Below are 13113 nucleotides of genomic sequence, written 5' to 3'. Positions count from 1 at the left end.
TCATATGGTAAAATTATTATGCAAGACTAACCTTGAAAATTCTGAAAGAAGAGACTGGTGAGTAAGACTAATACTTCAAGTAGAAAAAAATAATAATATGAGGTTTTAGGAGATAAAAAGTGCAGTGCTGGCATGTAAATAGACACTTATTGATAGAATACAGTAGATCCCAAAATAGGCCCAAATACAAAGGTAATATTCACATACAACTTAATTGTTATTTTAAATTAGGGACGGAAAGGTTGAATTATATAATCAGTGGCATCAAGAAACCTGGCTGGCTGATTATCTATTTTGAAAAAATAATAAAACGAAATTTTTTGCTACCTCACTCTTTTTATTTTAAAAATCCAGATAGAACAAAGCTTTAAATACAAAAGCATATAATAGTAAAAGTAGTAAAAGAAAATATAGGAGACTTATTTTATACTCAAGACACTTCATAGGCATCTTTACAACATAGAAGCCATGGAGATGGGGGGCGGGGGAACGAAGGAGAAGGAGAAGAAATACCATAAGCAGCATCAGAAGACAAGCAAAACACTAGGCAAAGTATACATTTTCTTATTGTTAGAGATTTGATGAATCGACTTTTTGAAAAGGCCACCAACTCAATAGAAAAAGAAAATAGCTAAGAGATATAACATGGTTCACTGAAAAAGAACTACAAATGACTTACATACATATAAAAAGGCTTTCAACCTGGGTCATAATTATAGAACTATGAAATAAAATGATGGTGAGATATTATTTCCCAGGAATATGATTGACAAAGGTCAAAAAGAGCTTCCAGTTTGGGGGGGGAGAATAAAATGATACGGTCTTTTTGCAAGACAACTTGGCAATTTCTATCAAAATCATAAATGTCTTGTAAATGTCCCTGTATTTCAAATTCGAGTAACTTTTCCTATAGATAAAATCACGCATGTACACAAGGTTGTTCAACAGGAGGCTGGTAAAATAGAGTTGATTCATTCAATGGATTACTGTACTGTGTGGCTGTGAAGAAAGGCTGTTGTATGTATGCTGATATTAAAACATTTTTAAGATACAGTGTTAAGTAAAAAAACAAAATGCAGAACAGTGAGTATAGTTAAAAGTATAAATAGAGAGGTATATAAGTACATATATGTGTGTGTGTGTGTGTGTGTGTGTGTGTATACAAACAAACGAACAAAAAGACATGGATTATGTGCTAATTTATGTGTTTAGACTATTTCTGGAGAAACACAAAGCAAAATCAAAGTTGCTACTGGAAAAGGAGGCTGAGGGATTGGAGGATTGGAGTGAGACTAACCTTTCCTGCTACACTCCTCTGTATCATTTGCATTTCTTATCATCTTCAAATATTACTTTTAAAAAAACTGCTTACTAATAAAATTCTATACAGTAATATTAGTGTATTTTCAAAGAAAAGATGTGCAAAATCACTTTAAAGAATCTGAAAGGCTCCCAGGCTTGAGTGAAGCTTGGCTAAAGGCATTAACCTTTCCAAAGAAAGAACGTGTCAATCAGATTTGGTGCTGGGCAGTGAATGAAGGAGAGAAAAAGGAGTGTCCATCCAGGGGACACAGGTCTGGGCCAAGTACTCCAAGTTCTGCATTCCCTTTGTGAAGGCGCTCCAATTATGGAGATGGATGCCTCAGGCAAGCTTAGCTTAATGCCATTTAACATTTTAAATGCAGAATTAAGTGCCTTTGCTCTAATTCCAAGATCACCAAGCAAGCTTCCAGTTATAATTTGTTCTCTTTTATACATCTACGGGTGTAGCAAGCAACTGTAATGCTGATCTGCGTATTCCAATCTATGAGACAGTTATATGTCTTATTATATAGCAATATATTGGCAATCCGATCATATATTTTGAAAACTAAAAAACAAAACAAAACCAAAAAAAAAGATTTTGAACTTTAAGAGTCATAGAGAGCCACAGGGCAATTGGAAGCAGTGGTATGATAAGATCAGCATTTTAGAACGACCACTCCAGCACCGTGTGGCATATAGGTAGAGAGAAGACAAGACTGGAGAAAAGGATGCCAAGCAGGAAGGTTACAACGCTTTAGGCAAAAATGATGCCGAAATGAATTTTTTTTTTTTTTTTCTTATGTAAGTACTTGCTTGATGTTCATTTCCCCTCCCAGACTGCAAGCTTGATAAGAAGAAACCAAGTCAGTCTTTCTCACCACCATCTCCCAAGTATTTAGCATGACACAGCTGAACCCAATGAATATTTATTGAAAGAATAAATGAATGAATGAATGAATGAATGAGGGCAGTAGAGATAAAAAGAAATGTACAAACTTAAAATCTGGAAATTTATGAGAATTAATTGGCAAGACATGATAATTAACTGAATACAGAGGTTAAAGAGAGGGCAGAGTCAAGGTTTCTGCCAGGTATTACTGAGTAGCCAGCGGCGCCATCCATCAAGACAGAGAACGCTGGAGATGGGTTTGGGAAGATGAGGAGGAATTTAATTTGGAAATGTCAACTGTGACACTATGATACATCCAAGAAGACTATTCAGTAGGCAGTTGGGCATATAAACCCAAAGGTCATCACCCATAGGGATGTAAAGTAGGGAGGAGGCAAGAGAATTAAAATGTTAATCAAGCTATATTCAGAGACTGCAATATGCTGATCAGCCCAGCAGCCAGGCCAAGACAAAGTAAGATTTCGGCTGGGATTGCTGACAACCCATTCCCCACACCGTGAAGGGGAAACAGGAGCAACAGAGTCTTTAAGTGGCTACTCTACACAAAAATCACTCATTCCCTACGGCTAAAACCAATGAGAACCTACGGATTAAAAGCTGGAAACTGCCAGCAGGCCTTTCAGGCTACTTAGTCTTCCTCATCCTCTTCTTCACTGCATGTCCATATCTAAGGAAATGGGAACTAAAGAATGATATATAAACTGAATTCTCTGAACACAGGGTCCCTCTCACTTTCTGCCTCTGAGAGGAGACCACACTCTGTGTGTGGAGTGTTACCCCTTTTCTAATAAACTTTCCCTTTGTCTCTAACTTTGGCGTGTGTGTTGCATTCTTTCTACACTCTCCCCCAAAGGACCCTCTTCTTCTCTCGGTGCAGAGCTTGGTCTCTCCCTAACTTGGGGAAATTTGCCCTGTCCTGCATCAGATGTACACATTAGAACACAGAAAGCAACAGAAATGGAAGATGAGGGTAACAGCCCAGGGAGAGATACAATCATAGGACAGCCGCCCAAGGGACAGCACCTGGCAGAAGAGCAGAGAAAGGGGCGCCTACAAGTAAGACTGCAAGCAGCAGCCTGAGGGACTGGGGAAAACAAGGAAAAGGATGCTTCTAGAAGGAGGGAGTGAGAGATGAGGGTAAGTTCTGCTAAGAAGCAATAAGAGAAGGACAGAGAACTATCCCTTAGATTTAACCCCACAAAGGTCTTTGGGAATAGTGACAGAGAACTCATTCAAGGAAGCCATGAATTGAGATGTGATTAGGAGGTGAAGAAATAGACGTAATCAATACAGACCAGTTTTCTAATATCAGGCTTTTAAGGGAGAGGAGAAAGGGCGGAGATTAAAGAGGAATGGACAGAGAGGGAGGAAACAGTGCTAGTTAACAGTGCTAACTTGTCCAAGATAGGAGACCTGGTCCTGCGTAAATTCTGATGTTTACGAGAGAAAGAGACTGAAAATACTGGTGAGAGAGGAAGTCGCTGATAGAGAAAAGTTTAAGAGGATGGGATCTGTAATAGAAGTGGAGTGATTAGCTTCAGCCAAGAGGCCCTCCAGCCCTTCCATCGTAACCTAAGGGAAAGATAGGTTTCAGACACAGGCGGCTTGCTCGAATGGAAAATGAGTGGACAATCCCACAAGAACATCCAAAACTGACAGAGAAAAAAAATAAAACTCAGCTGGGTTACTGCCATCGTAGGAAGTCGGGGTTGGGAATTGCTCACATCCAGTCTACACATCTACACCTCTCACTATTCAACGGTGAAAACCAAGCACATTTGGGAGGGAGCACATTTTGTAAATGACCCCACGTCTGGCTGAAGCTGAACCAATCACAAGGTAAATGCGGGTTTTACTCTTGCGTGCGCTGACTGCCCTGATTACATTATATTAAAATGAGATGTTTATGCATCTGTCTCTCCCCCTGGATATAAGCTACTCAGGGGGTCCTTGCTTCAGGACACTACCCTTGTTTGTTTGTAGCACTCCAGTGTCCTCAATAAACACTAACTGAACCAAACTAATGTTTGCAGGAAGTTTAAATGAGATAGCGGGCAGCCCGTGTGACAACGGCGTAAACTGTGGTAAACTGTTGCAGCCAGCAGGAAAGGAAAATTTGATGGGCATAAAGATGACATTTGATTTCAGTACAGGCTCCTGTTTGAAGGCCATGGAAGGTGGACAACGGCCAAGGAGGCAAGCCAATCAGAAATTCTCCAGAGCACCAGCCACAGGAGTAGACCCAGAGTGGGCTGAAAAAGTCAGAACACATACATGGTGGCTGTGGTCTGATCAGACATGAACATGTGGATTAGTTGATGACTTGTTGAAAGTGTAGATAGACAGTACATGTTAAGGAAACTATCCCCGAGAAAAAAATTAAAGACTGTTTTGATTAACAGGAGACCACGGACGCACTGCCACACAGCATGCAGGGAACTGGTGACCTGCAAAGCCATCTGACTTGAACTGCAGAGCTGAACTTAGCGAAAACTCACAGACCAGACTTTTGCTGCTTAAGCCACCAAGAGACCTGGAGCAAGCTTGGGCCGTCCCAGGGGAGAAGGCAAAGCTGAATTCCAGAACAGAGAAGGAAACACAAGTACCCATGGGTGACAGATTCAGAACCACAGAGCCTTTCAGGGGTTAGCAGCCATCCAAGACCTAACCCCCAATTTTAAGATAAGGAAGCTCAGTCTGATGAGATTAAATGACTCAACTAGGATCCCAGGTTCTGATAACGTAAGAGTGAGGATGTGAACCCCATATCCCATCTCCCGCCCACAGCCCCTCTCAGTTACACCAGGTTCCTGCACTTTGCTGCCTCGCTGACTATGTTAACCTTATCAAGCCAGGTTCAGTGGGAACCACGGTGGTCGACCCACAGGTCCTGCAACCCAAGATTTCGTCACAAGCCATTAAAGGGGCTTTGTAGCCAGATGCGTGTGCACACGCACGTGTGTGTGTGTGTGTGTGTGTGTGTGTGTGTGTGTGTGTGTTGGGCAAAATGGAGAGGGGGACAAGGAACATCACCAAAAATAGAGGAAGGAAACTTAAGAGTCACAACAAGAAAAGGCTAAATGCAGGTGTGCAAGAGAATTATGCCAGGAACAAAATCTTCCACACAACTCTTTGAGTTTGGGGTGATAGCACCAGAGCTCCGAACTGAACCCGGGAGCAGACCATTAAGGGTGTTGTGGTTTGGATTTGGGGTGCTTGTCTTTTTTTTTTTTTTTTTTTAGCATACCTGGCCAGAGAGCTTAGAGACCACTATGTCAAGCTCTCTTGCCCACCACTCCCCAACCCTGCACAGATGAGTAAGCCATCGCTGGAGAAGGGAAGCAAGCAAGCTGTCCCACAACAAGCAACAGTGAGAGCATCAGGCGCAGATTTTTATGCCACCTTGCAGCAAGGGATTCTGGGGCATGTGAAAGAGAGACAACTTCTGTAACAAAAATTAGAGTTTAGAAGGCTCTCTTTTTAGACTGCACTATTATTTCAGAGGTTGAAAATCAATATTCTAATATCTTTTGGTTTAAATTACACTATTATAAAATTGTTCAAAAATGCCTCACTGATAATATAAATTTTTATTTGGGTTGAGATCGGATCAAAGAGGGTAGACACTTAGGGTCTCTGAGTAGCCAAGTATAATCACATAATTCCCTCAGAGAAAACATCCTATCAGGTCCTCATGGAGAGAAATCCAGAATGATTAAAACAAAATTAAAAATCTGTATGGGGATATAATGTACAGCATGGTGACTATTGTTAATAATACTGTATTCTATATTTGGAAGTTGATAAGAAAGTAGATCTTAAAAGTTCTCATCAGGAGAATAAAAAACCTTATCATTATGTGAAGTGATAGATATTAACTAGATTTACTGTGGAGATCATTTCATAAAATATACAGTACAAATACGAGATCATTATGTTGTACACCTGAAACTAATATAATATTATATGTCGATTATATCTCAATTTTTTAAAAAGTATGGGTGGCTTACGGAAGTAAATCCTAAATCATTAGGACAATTTTACAATTCAAGATAATTGAGTCTGAAAGGACCACATCTAGTGGAGTTTTATACATATGTTTATATATTCACGGACACATTGTACACACACAAATAGAGTTCAGGTGTGTGTGTGTGTGCATGCATGTGTCTAGAGAATTGTTGAGATATGAAGATTACAGGAAAACGGGTCCTTATCTGCAATAAAAAGGGACTCTAAATGGCGTGTGATTATTAACATTTTTACTCCATACTAGATGTCATATTCCCAAGGGTACACAAATCATTCATTTTCTAATAGCATAACACATTGCAAAGGAGAAAATGATGATGGACGGGGAAAGACATGAGATGAAGCGTCAGTCCACCTCCTTCCCACTGCCATGCTGTTTAACTTGTGAATATTTATTTGAATCTTTGTACTTCTCTTAAAACTGCCTGTGCTCTCAAGGCCAATTTGGGCAAATGGGGCTAAGCAGACAAAGCCCTGAGACACTAGATGGGGTTCTAACCCAAATTACACTCTGCTTGACGGGAAAGCCCCAGGCACGCCAATCAACCTGACAGTCCCTGCGAGGCTGTCACGACCTTCTTACCTACTTCACTGGGAGGTTTAAATCTAAATAAGCAGATGCCTGTACAGTGCCTTTTAGGTCCCTGGGGAGAAGCCCTGCGTGAAACCAAAGGTATGTCTCAGAAGAAGAGCAGTCTCCAGTAAGAACACCTGTGCTCTTACCAGAAAAGCCTTTGTGTGGGCCATGGACAACACACAAAACGGTAGCAGAATGAATTCTAGATGTGAGTCAACAACTCTTAAACTTGCCCACTGGCTCAGCCACTGAGCTCAGCCATCAATCTTAGGGCAATGGGAAGTCGGGTGGGGGACAGGGGAGGAAGGCAGGAAAGAATAAGTATTCTCCAACCACAGGTCTTTCATGGGAGCTAGGGCAGGCGTTTTATAAAGGGCGTGAGTTCCTTCACTTATATAACCACTCCTGACAAAGACTCTAAGGGTAGCAGCCTTCATTCTGCTCTGCCCTCCCTCCAACCCCAGCTGGCCAAGATGGTCCAGCAGAAAACACAAGTTAGCATCTTTCATTGCTACCAACTCATAAACACTTTTCATTGTGGCATGACATTTGTGTACAAATTGCCTAGTGATGAGGAAGACTTAAAATTTAAAAAAAAAAAAAAAAATTTATAGTAAACTAAACAAAAAGTGAATTTCTTCTTATGTGAAGATAAGATCATTGCTTTAGCATCAGTAGCTTACGCACTTTTTAATTGCTTTGTCTCTAGTAGAGGCGGTTTGCACAGACATAGCCAGACTGAGCTTGCCTTCAAATCTCTGATGTTTATAAACATCAGAGATTTGAAGGTTGGATTCAGGTTCAGTCCAAGGACACAGAACAGAGGGGAGGCACCTTAAAACAAAGGCCATGTCATTTCCTTTGGATGCTTGGAAAAAGAGTTCTAGTCCCCATGATGCCTTTAATGAATCATGGCCTTAGGTGACTTACTTCACTGACCTTGGTTAATGCAAAGGGGGCTGAAGCAGGGCATTTCTGGAGCCCTTTCTCCTGTGTTTCTGATTCTGAGTGACCTTGTGACCTTGGACTCATCAGCCCAGCAGTAACATGCCAGTAGCCTTATTAGCAGCTCATATTTAAAAAGATATGGTTTGGGAAGTTCAGAGCTGACACTGAAAACATGCACATATGACATATGACACCAAAGGTTCTCAGACTCTCACAGTGCCAGGCTCTGAACACCCTACTTCATAGCTGATATATAAACCATGTTACGTCTGTAACTGAAGCTTCATGGAACTTCAGAGCCAGGAGAAACTGCTCTGAGCATTGACTCTAAAGCCCTCAGTTTACATCTGACAAGCTCAGGCCCAAAGACATTAAGGAGCTGCTTCCAGATCAAGTAATTCCTAATTTCAGCTTTCTATTGTATACGTTTTTTGTTCTTGTTTTTTTGAAACATGTCAACTTCATACTGATGTGTTACTTTTCTTCCCAGATTTATAAATTCACAAGCATTCACTCCTTCATCTCTCAGATCAATATTTATGACTTCTCAGTTCTTTGAACAGCCCAGAGAGCAAACTAAGTGGTGAGAGGGCACCATGATCATGTGGGATCTTTGCCTTTTTTAATGGAGATCAATCAGCAGTCAAATGTAGAGCTAAAATTATCAGGTCACTGCAGGGCTCAGGTCTCTGCCACTGGGGTGAGGTATGTGTTGTGGGGTGGGGGGTGCAAGGGGTAGGAGGCAGCAATTTGTGCTTTAAACTAGCTCTCGACCAAGTAGATTATGAAAATGGTCAATCAGCTATTAATAATCCAAGGCTGAGGTTTTTTTTCCTCTGTTTTTCTCTCACATACATGTAAAAAGTTTACCCTGCCTAAATAATCTCTCCCCAAAATCATCCTATTGATTTATAGAAATTAAAAGGAACCAAAATTTGGCATTGTTCCAAGCAGCAGTATTCTAGAGCCCTTTCTCCTGTGTTTCTGATTCTAAGTGACCCTGTGACCTTGGACTCATCAGCCCAGCAGTAACATGCCAGTAGCCTTATTAGCAGTTCATATTTAAGTATAACTACTTCCAAATAACTATAGGGTAGAATGTTCAATGTCACATTCTACCCTATAGTTTTAGAACTCATGAGAAGTTCTCCAGAGAAATGGTAAAATTAGTCTGAGGGATAATATTAGCATACGGTATTCAATCATGGTTTGATTATGTTTCTTTCCCCAACAAGCAAGATGAGCAATGAGTTAAAACTGGAGGCACTTTAAAAAAGAAGAAGAAAGAGGACAGAAGAAGAAAAGAAGAAGAAGAAGAAGAAAGAAGAGGAAGAAGAACAAGAACAAGAAGATGAAGAAGGAGGAGGAGGAGGAGGAGGAGAAAAAGAAAGAAATTCAATTCCTTTTCCCCAGTTAAACAAAAACTCTAGGTTTTATACTCCTATGACCTAGATATAGTCAAAGAAATCATAAAGAATGTTCCTGGGGAGAAAGAGACCTCGACTCAGCTGTTCAGCCAACTTTTCAGCGTCTTTACAGGGGAATATTGAAACAGACACAAACAGAGGTTTATGGGATAAAAAAAAAGTGAAAGATCTTAAACAGAGTTAAACTCAGTGCAGGGGAGCCGTAACCACATTACCTTGGTTTCCCATTACTTGCTCATAATAACTTATAACCCAGGCCCTTCCCTTAACTCCAGTGTTCAGAATTCCAATAAGGAAATGTCACTTTTCAGAGAAGAAAAAAATCAAACACATTTTCCTGGATAGTCAATGAGAGGTGATGGAGAGAGAGAGGTGAAGGAAAGTAGAGTCAGAAGGATCATAGGGCTTTTTAATTGTTTGACCCAATGTAATAAAAACCTCCATAATGCAGGGATGCAAGGTATGAAACGAAGACTTGGTTGTGCTGGGCTGAATTCTGTAAATACCTTCACTATGAAGACAGCATGTTTTCAACTCCAGCTTGCAAACTGTATTAAATAATGAATGATGTAAATTAGAGTGCCTTATTTATTAACAAGTCCAGTGTGGCTTATGTAACCACACTCAAAACTTACTCTGTGGTTCTTAAATGCATATAAAGCACAATTCAAACTTCTAGAACACCCAATAGATGGGCTTAGAAGTAAACATCAGAGTAATAAAAAATGATACCTTTCACCGAATCCTTATAAATGCCAGAACTGTTTTTTTTTTATTTCAGTACAATTAATTGCAATGGAAAAGCTTACTAAAATCCAAAATCAATGTATTAATGACATAACATTACATCTGCTTAACCAAGCCAACAATAAATTGCACATAGACACTCTGGCAGCAGAAGTTGCAAATTCTATTTATGTTGCATCAAGAGGAAAAATATTAGACTTGTCTCCAAATATTTCCCCCAAATCAGAGAATATCACCCAAGAAACTCAGGAAAAAAGGTCATCACTGGTCTTCATAAAATATGAACAATATAAAAATTCATGCTCTTTTACAAAAATGTGAATATACTAACACTACTGAATGGTACTGTATAAAATGATTACAATGGTAAGTTTTATGTTATTTGTAGATCTTAAGTTTTATGTTTTTGACCACAATAAAAATAAAAAAAAAAATACATGACCTATTTTAACAATGCCTTTTCCCATTTATGTGAGAAAGAACTATCCTTTGCAATGCATTTTGGCACTTGATAAAACTGAGACTTAAATGGCCAGTTACATAATTCCAACAACAAGCTTTACTCCTGAATTCCACTTATATGTGACAATGGTATCGTTTTAAAGTTGAATTTAGCACAGCTTTGGTATAACTACTTCCAAATAACAAAAGCTGGCACTTATCATCAGTGTGATGATGGGCAGGTGTGATGTATGTCTGCAGACAGATATAGATCTAGATGAAGACCATGTTAGTGGGTAAAGAGTATGAGATAGATACTGTGATGAGAAGATTTTTAATAAAATAGGTTCAAATAGTGACTGAAAATAAAATATCAGCTTAAAATAACCATGTATAAACAAAAAGAAAAAGAAAAATCTTATCTCCCAATTAAATATGCATATATTTTTGAAATGTTCTACCCATGGCCCTTCCCTGAATTCTAAAAGGCACAGCAATTATATTTTTCCCCAACATATAGATATTAAAACATATGCTGTTTGAAAATGATATAGTAAACTGTTGTCTCAGCAAGTTCTAATCAGTTTATTTAGTTTCATTATTCCTTTAAAAAAAAAAAATAGAAACATGCAAGTTCAACTAAATACCATTAAACCAGAACTTTAAAACAAGTTATTTTAGGAATACCATTGGGTCTAATAACAAAGTAAAAAAGTGTGTAACTTGTTTCCAACTGTAGCTGGTACCCAATGGCCAAGAATTTAAAAGCTGTTCAAGTAAATACTAAAATGCAAGAAAAAATGCACAGATGGTATCATACAAGGATGAGAATGAAACGAGCTCACCCACTGATGTGATTTTGATATCAAAACAGCAGGATTTAAAATAATTATATTAAGTGCTTTCTAAACAAGGATTTTGACACGTTTTGCAAATAAAGACACCTTGGACACAAACTGGCGGGGCTCAGTCAAAGCTGAGAGACAGAGCAGAGAAGCATACTTCTCAGAGCTCACATCTACCAGCCTAATTGCCCATCCTGAACACTTATTCATACACATTCTCAGCTTAATCAATAAATTTTCAAATCAAAAGGAAAAAATGTAAGAGTAGAAATTTGGAGAGTCAGTATTGAATGAAAAACTGTTGCCAAATACTTTGGTAAATATGACCAAAAATTCCATTTTTTAAATGCCTGTAAACAGGCATCGGCCATCAGATAGAAAATAAACAATAGCAATTGTGAGAGCTGATGTAAGAAAGCTCTGCTCAAATCTACTGATTTCATATAAATCAGACAGCTAAGACCACTAAAATTTAAAATAATATTTCTTAATTTAAAAAGTTTTATTTTTCTCTGATTATGGTCTTAAAAATTTTAAAGTGAAAAAAATGTTAAAGTGAAAATGATTATCCCTATTTCATTTCCTCCTGTCACCTCTACGGAATTTAAAAACAACAACAAAACAGTATCTAACTGTATAAAGGCACTCCCCATAGTCTCAAAATAGTCCGAAGAGCTCAAAATTCCATATGGCTTTCTCCATCTGACTACTGACACATTATCTTATGAAAAAGAGACATAGATCCTGACAAAAGGCCACAGACACTATGACCAGCCTACAAGCCTGGACCAGCTCAACCGAGGGTCATGACGGTTGGGGCCCTACCCACCCTTCCACTCCAGCCCGCTCCAGCCCAGCCTGCTGCTATCCTTGCCAAAAAGATTTAGATTGGAGCATCCCGGATCCAGCCTGACAGTTGGCTGCTCCCGGCACATCTCAACACTGCTAGGCCTGCACGTTTCCCCTGTTTTGTTGTTACTCCCTTCTGCCTGAGCCTTATAACATGAGCATTACCAGCAGAACAAACATTAGAGCCTAGGAAGGTTTCTTACTTACATGAAAAAACAGGTTATCTCAGTGAACTACGTTGGCAGAAATGGGGCGTGCGTTTTCCGTGGTGGGGGAAAAATGCATGCGCACTCTCCAACCGGAAGGCCATAGCCCAAGCCCTACTTTCGGGGCTGCCTATCTTAGCATCAAACACTTTAAGAAAACCCGGGAGAAACTCTGCCTTACAACCCCTCTACGTGGATGAATAAATTCTCACGTTAATAAAATGTATAAAATGTCAAAGTCTCCAGGAGATTGGGGGAGGGGGGAACCTCTAATATAGGTGACAAGAGAATGCTGGAGAAAGGACTGGTAAATTCCTACTTGGTAACGTTATTTGTCACAGGCATCAGAAGAGGACTACAGAAACGCACAATTCTGCTTCTCCATCAGATCAAGATAAACTCAAACATTTCCAGGGACATAGGGGTCCCATGCGGAAGGCAGCATTCATCCCAATACTACACACTGCTTTATCATCCAACCTGGTCCTGGGAAATTATTCAATGGGCAATTAAGATTTATAATTCAAATGGTCTAAAAATTATATCTCTGGAAAGTCAAGTCCAAATTAGATCAGACCAAGCTTTTAGGCTTCCAACGATCACATTTTCTCTTTTGAGTGAGTGCATTTCAACACTCAGAACTTATCCTCTTACAGATCATTTTCAAGGCCATCTCTGGATGCAATCTTCTAAGCAAAATATGAATATATAAAATGAAAAGGGAAATCAGTGAACACCAAACCTCAGAGAAAGATGTTAAGGGGGAGACTCTAATCTCCTTCCACAGATTTCAAAAAGTTAGTTACCTTAACCTCTTTTCTAGTAA

The sequence above is a fragment of the Pteropus vampyrus genome, unplaced genomic scaffold, assembly GCF_000151845.1.
Source record: "Pteropus vampyrus isolate Shadow unplaced genomic scaffold, Pvam_2.0 Scaffold199, whole genome shotgun sequence".
In the NCBI taxonomy this organism is placed as follows: Eukaryota; Metazoa; Chordata; class Mammalia; order Chiroptera; family Pteropodidae; genus Pteropus; species Pteropus vampyrus.
Note: the sequence above shows the minus strand (reverse complement) of the source record.